The sequence below is a fragment of the Plecotus auritus genome, assembly GCF_963455305.1.
Source record: "Plecotus auritus genome assembly, chromosome: 6".
NCBI classification, from domain to species: Eukaryota; Metazoa; Chordata; class Mammalia; order Chiroptera; family Vespertilionidae; genus Plecotus; species Plecotus auritus.
The window spans coordinates 101,355,569-101,361,649 of NC_137773.1; the positions used below are offsets into that span (position 1 = coordinate 101,355,569).

At 38.7% G+C, this 6,081-nt stretch overlaps 1 pseudogene across 1 annotated transcript; it reads right to left on the reverse strand.

The window, feature by feature from the left end:
* Nucleotides 1-1,180: 1,180 nt before the first annotated feature.
* Nucleotides 1,181-1,971, reverse strand: LOC308251230 (small ribosomal subunit protein eS4-like; annotated as a pseudogene). The gene has a single exon. The product of its transcript is annotated as a small ribosomal subunit protein eS4-like (transcript).
* Nucleotides 1,972-6,081: the final 4,110 nt, after the last annotated feature.

A 6,081-nucleotide genomic window follows, 5' to 3' on the forward strand; every position in this document is an offset into this window, starting at 1 on the left:
CCCTTGGGGAATCACCTGACAGCTTAGGCCCACCCAGGCTTGCCAGCTGTGAGCCCGGCTTCTGGCTGAGTGGCGTTCCCCCTGTGGGAGCACACTGACCACCAGGGGGCAGCTCCTGTGTTGAGTGTCTGCCCCCAAGTGGTCAGTGTGCATCATAGCGGTGGTTCTGCAGTTTGGTCGATTTGCATATTATATTAGCCTTTTATTATATAGGATGTCCCACAGTTCTGTCAGTTACTTGGAGAAAAGAGTGCTTGTTGACATTGTCACAATTTCATGCCCTCTTTTTTTGTCTTCCATGCTTTAGAATGCATTCTGGTTTCTGTCCTAATCTATTATGATTTTTAAAAATGCTTTTGTTTTTGCCTTCTGTAGCCCTCCTTTCAAGAAATATATTTGTATGCCATTTTCTTGCTGTGATTGTTTCAGTTAATTAAACGAGAAAGCAAATTAGATGCTCATCATGAAGCTTTTTCTCTCATGACATCCCAGTTTGTGAGTCATTTAGTTTGAATAATCTCTTGGTTGTCTGGATTATGCTTTCTCATAACTTCCCAGGAAGGATAATGAATGTCAAAACATAACTTAGAAACATTTAGAGAGTTATATAACTAACTCTCAAGTACACCAAGGAGACAGTTATTAGATTCTTACCAATAAACAAAGTTAAAAAAGGGGGCAGGGGTGTGGATGGAAGGATTTATATAAGAAAGTGGGAAGAGGGGAAGAGGGGGGAAAGGCACCAGTATAGGAAGAGTGGTTTGTGATTAGCTAGAAGCTGTCGAAGAGAAAACAATTAAGTCATTAGAGAAAACAATTTCAGTTAATTGTGGATTTCCCAAAAAGTCTTGAGATTGAAGCTGTGCCAGACATTGACAGGCTGCCTGTCAACAGTGTCTGCCCGTGTCCTTCTGGCCCTCGCCCTCAGGCAGGCCATGATCGTTCCATCTCCTCAGCAGAATTTCTGTGAGCTAGACTTTCACAGTCGCTGCAGGTTTGAAAACAGCTTCCTGTTGCCATTTCAGTTTACAGGATTTTCTAGTATTAAGCTTTTTCCTGAATAATTCTCCAGATATTATTCACTTTACTTCTGGCATATGAGTGGCAAGTGAAATCTACAAACCATTTTTTTTTCATGCTGTATTATCTTTAAGTACAAAGACTTTTCCAATCATGTCACCTAGAGCTCATTCCACCCACTGCTCTGTTTGGCCACTAGACTCTTGTCTCTCTCTTCAGCAATGGTGAGGCCAACACCCTTTCCACAGAAAAGGGAAATTCATGGTTTGTTGCCTTTGCCAATTACAAAAACATTGGACAGCGGGGGTGGCAAAGCTGTTGCCATTGGCATCTTTCACATGAACTACGTGAAAAGAACCAGGTGCCTCTCTCTGTTGGCGATCATGCCAATTCTTCCCAGGCCAGCACCTCTGGTCACCATACACAGGTTACCAATGTCAAACGTGATGAAATCAGCAATTCTGCCCAGTCTCCAAATCAGTCTGAATGGTGCCGTTCACCCTGAGGGGATCAGGGTAGCGATGGTGTAAGCATCATGGGTTAGCAGATGAGGGATTCCTTTCATGCCCACAAAGATCTTCCTCACTTTGCACAACTTGTACTTGGCCTCCTCAGGTGTAATACGACGAACAGCAAAGTGGCCCTTGGTGTCATAGGTCAGGCAGAAATTCTCTTCAGGCTTGTCAATGCTGATGACATCCATAAAACCAGCAGGGTAGGTTACATCGGTTCGGACTTTGCCATCGATCTTAATAAACTGCTGCATGCAGATCTTTACTTCATCACCTGTTAGAGCAGACTTAAGTCTGTCCCTTAAGAAAATGAGAGACATTCTCTCAGCTTGTGGGGACGGGTAGATGGCCGAGGAGCAAACACACTGGTCAGTTTATCCGGCATCCAATGCTTTGGAGCTGCTACACGCTTCAGATGCTTCTTGGGACCATGAGCCATGGCTGCACTGGGCAAAGAAAGGGATCTGTACAAACCATTTGATTTTTCCCTTTGCATTCCACCGACATCATTATAGGGTGTGTATTTTTTCAATGCCCAGAGAAAATAATTTTACCATGATCTGTATCAGCCATTTTTTTCTTTCTTTCTATCTATCTATCTATCTATCTATCTATCTATCTAGACAGAAAGAAACACAGTAAACCACTTTATTCTACAGATTCATATTTTTGTATTTCAACAAAATATTCTTGCATTTTAATTCATTTTCTGTTCCAGTAGCTTTGTTTTCTTCCTTGGGTATACTAATTATTTATATGTGAGCTCTCCAATGCAGGAGGCATCCATATTTATATTTTCTTTAATGGCTTTAATCTCTTTGGCTTTTTCTTTGAATTTTATGTAGTTTTGTGTAGAGTTTACATGTTTGAGAGTGACTTTTCATTCACAAAATATTTTTTATAATTATTTAAATTTAAGTTATATTAGTTTGTGAAATCACACATTTTAATATCCAGTTTTCATAGTTTTAAATTTCAATTTATAGATATTATAATTTTATTTATATATCTAATATATTTTATAAAAAATGAAAACAACTTTGATAAACTGAAAATGACAGAACAAATTTATTTTCCTTAAACATTTAGTTCTGGTTTTACTCATATTTATTATTATTAAACATTTATAAATTTGATACGTTTGATTTTCTGTTTCATTAATTGCACATTTTTATTGAGCATGTTGTAAAGTCACATGCAATTATAAGAAATAATACAGCCCTAGCCAGTTTGGCTTGGTGGATAGAGCATCAAGACCTGCGGACTGAAGGGTCCCGGGTTCGATTCCAGTCAAGGGCATGTACCTTGGTTTCAGGTTCCCCGGCCCTGGTCAGGGTGCGTGCAGAAGGCAACCAATTGATGTGTCTCTCTCACATTGATGTTTCTCTCTGTCTCTCCCTCTCCCTCCCACTCTCTCTAAATATATTCTAGTGAGGATTAACAACAACAACAAAATAATAATAATACAGAGAAATCTCATGTTTCACCCAATGGCAATATCTTGCAAGCTATAGTACAATATCATAACCAAAACACTGACATTAATACAATCGACCAATCTTATTCAGATTTTCTGTTTTACTTATTCTTGTGTGTGTGTATTTAGTTATATATAACTTTATTACATGTGTAATTTCTGTGTCCAATACCAGGGTCAAGATATAAAACACAGGGATTCCTACTATAGTTCTTTTGGTTACACCTATGTTCCTTTCACCTTCTCTCCCCTCTTCACCTCCTGTCCCTAACCACTTCAATCACTTATCTAAAAGTTTCTAAAAGTTTGCCTTTACAAAAAGTTTATATAAATGAAATATACTAAGTAACTTTTTAGGATTGAATTTTTTTTTTCCACTAAGTTTTCAAATGTATGTGCAAAGTTGTTCATTGTATTTCCTATGACACTTTTGATGTCTGTAGAGTCTGTGGTGATATCTCCTGTTTCATTCCTGATATTGGTAATTTGTGTCTTCTCTCTTTTCCCCCCATTTTTATTAGAGGCTTATCAATTTTATTTGTATTCTCTAAGTACCAGCTCTTTGTGTTATTGATTTTCTCTATTATTTTTCTGTTTTCAATTTCATTGATTTCTACCCTTGTTTTATATTTTCTTCCTTTCTGCTTTGTTTTGGGTTTATTTTGCTCTTCTTCTTTTTCCCTTGGGTTTGAGACGTTTCCATTTTTCCTAATGTACTAGTATACATCTTGTGCTATAAACTTCCCTCTCAGCACTGCTTACCTATGTCCCACAAATTTGGATATGTTCTAATAATTATCATTCCATTCATGCATTTTTTTCATTTCCTTTGGGATTTCCTCTTTAACTCATGAGTTATTTAAAAGGTTGTTGTTTAATTTCCAAATGTTTAGAGATGATCCTGTTATCTTTCTGTTATTTATCTCCAGTTTGATCCCACTATGGTCAGAGAACAAACACACTATATGATTTCAGTTGTTTTAAATTTGTGGTTTGTTTTATGTTCTAGGACAGTAGTCGGCAAACTCATTAGTCAACAGAGCCAAATATCAACAGTACAACGATTGAAATTTCTTTTGAGAGCCAAATTTTTTAAACTTAAACTTCTTCTAATGCCACTTCTTCAAAATAGACTCTCCCAGGCCGTGGTATTTTGTGGAAGAGCCACACTCAAGGGGCCAAAGAGCCACATGTGACTTGCGAGCCGCAGTTTGCCGACCACTGTTCTAGGATCAAACTTTTGACCTACAATTGTGGATTTATTTATCCTTTCAGTTCTATGAGTTCTTTCTTTACATATTTTGCAGTTCTTTTGTTTTGTGCTTACACATTTAGAATTGCTATGACTTCTTAGTGAATTGAGCCTTTCATCATTATATAATGTCCTTCTCTGTCTCATGTAATTTTCTTTACTCTGAAGTCTATTTTATCTGAAGTTAATATAGCAGCTAAGAAGGTATATTTCCTTTAATTAATGTTTGCCTGGTATCTTTTTCCGTCCTTTGACTTTCAACCTGCTTATATTTTTATATTTAAAGTAAGCTTCTTGAAGACAGCATATAGTTGAATTATGTTTTTTAATTATCCTAACAGAAATAAAAAAACTCAAGTATAAAAGTGACCTATAAAATAACTCAATGCTCTCAGGGACTTAAGAAAATATCATCTCTACAAATAAGATCAGATAAACCTTGAAAAGTCATGAAGTTAAAAAATAATATTATCTGCAATTAAAATTTTAAACCACCAGAGGCTTGCCCCAATGACAGCAACTGGCGCTCTGCCTTGGTCTGGCACCCCCATTCACCTGCTCCACCATCCCGCCGTGGCGACCCCACCATGTTCCGCGCACGCCCCCTGGTGGTCAGCGCACATCATAGCGACCAGTTGTTCTGCCATTCAGGCTATTTGCATATTAGGGTTTTATATAGAGAGAGAGATAGCGTCTTATACACGGAAAAATATGGTAAATCTCCCTGTTGTAGTTCCACAGATCCCTTAGTCTCTGTTCATTTTTGTTTTCAGTCTATTTTCTCTTTTGCTGTTCAGTTTTGGTCATTTCTATTGTTCTACCAGTTCACAGGTTCTTTTCTTTCCCCATTCCATTCTGCTAGTGAGCTTTTTATTTCAGTAATTGTATTTTTTCATTCTAAAATTACCTTTTTATATATTTTTTATATTTTCTATGCCTTTGCTAAAACTATTTTTTCATTTATTCCAAGTATGTTCATAATTGCTTGTTGAAGCATATCTCTTATGGATGCTCTAAAATATTTGTCAGATAATTTAACATTTCTGGCATCTTGTCGTTTGCATGTATTGATTGTCTTTTTTCATTGAGTCTGAGATCTGCCCAGTTCTTGGTATCAAAAGACATCAAGACATCTTGGGTGTTAGGAGGTTCTGGATCTTATTTGTATATCTGGCTAAGTTCTCTTTCTCTGGCACCACTCCAGCAAGGGGCTGGGGGGAATTGCCTTGGAAATGCCAGGTGGAGGTTAAAGTCCAGGTTTCCTGACTGAGGGACTCTTCATTACTGCTGAGTGAGAGTCGGAATTCTGGCTTTACTTTAGGCCTCCATGGATACTTTCCTGAGTGGGACGGGTAGAAGTGCCTTGCTGTTGTTCTCAGCATGGCCTCCAGGAACACCATGGCGTGGGGGTAGCCTTTTGATCTCTGGGTGATGGCAAAAACCCTACTGTCCACAAGGCCTCATCGGACAGCACTCCAGTGAGGAGGGCACAGGGGATGGTGCCATTTTATTGCTGTGTGGGGTGGAAATCAGGTTCTCCCCCCTGACTTCTGACTCTGCAGGCAGGGGTAGGGACTCTTTACTGCTTGGAATGCAGGGAAGTCCTAGCTCCCTTCTTGACCTTCTCTGGCATCATCTTGGTGGGAAGGTTGTGACTCCTCATTACAACCCGGTGACGGTGACAGTTTAGGTTCCTACCTGGCCTTTGTGGTGTGATGGAGATGGTGTTTGGCTCTGACAGAGCAGTTATCGTCTGTTCTGTCATGCTACCCTGCACCTTTGACTAAATAGAAAAAGGCTTTTGTTGGGGTGGTGTTATT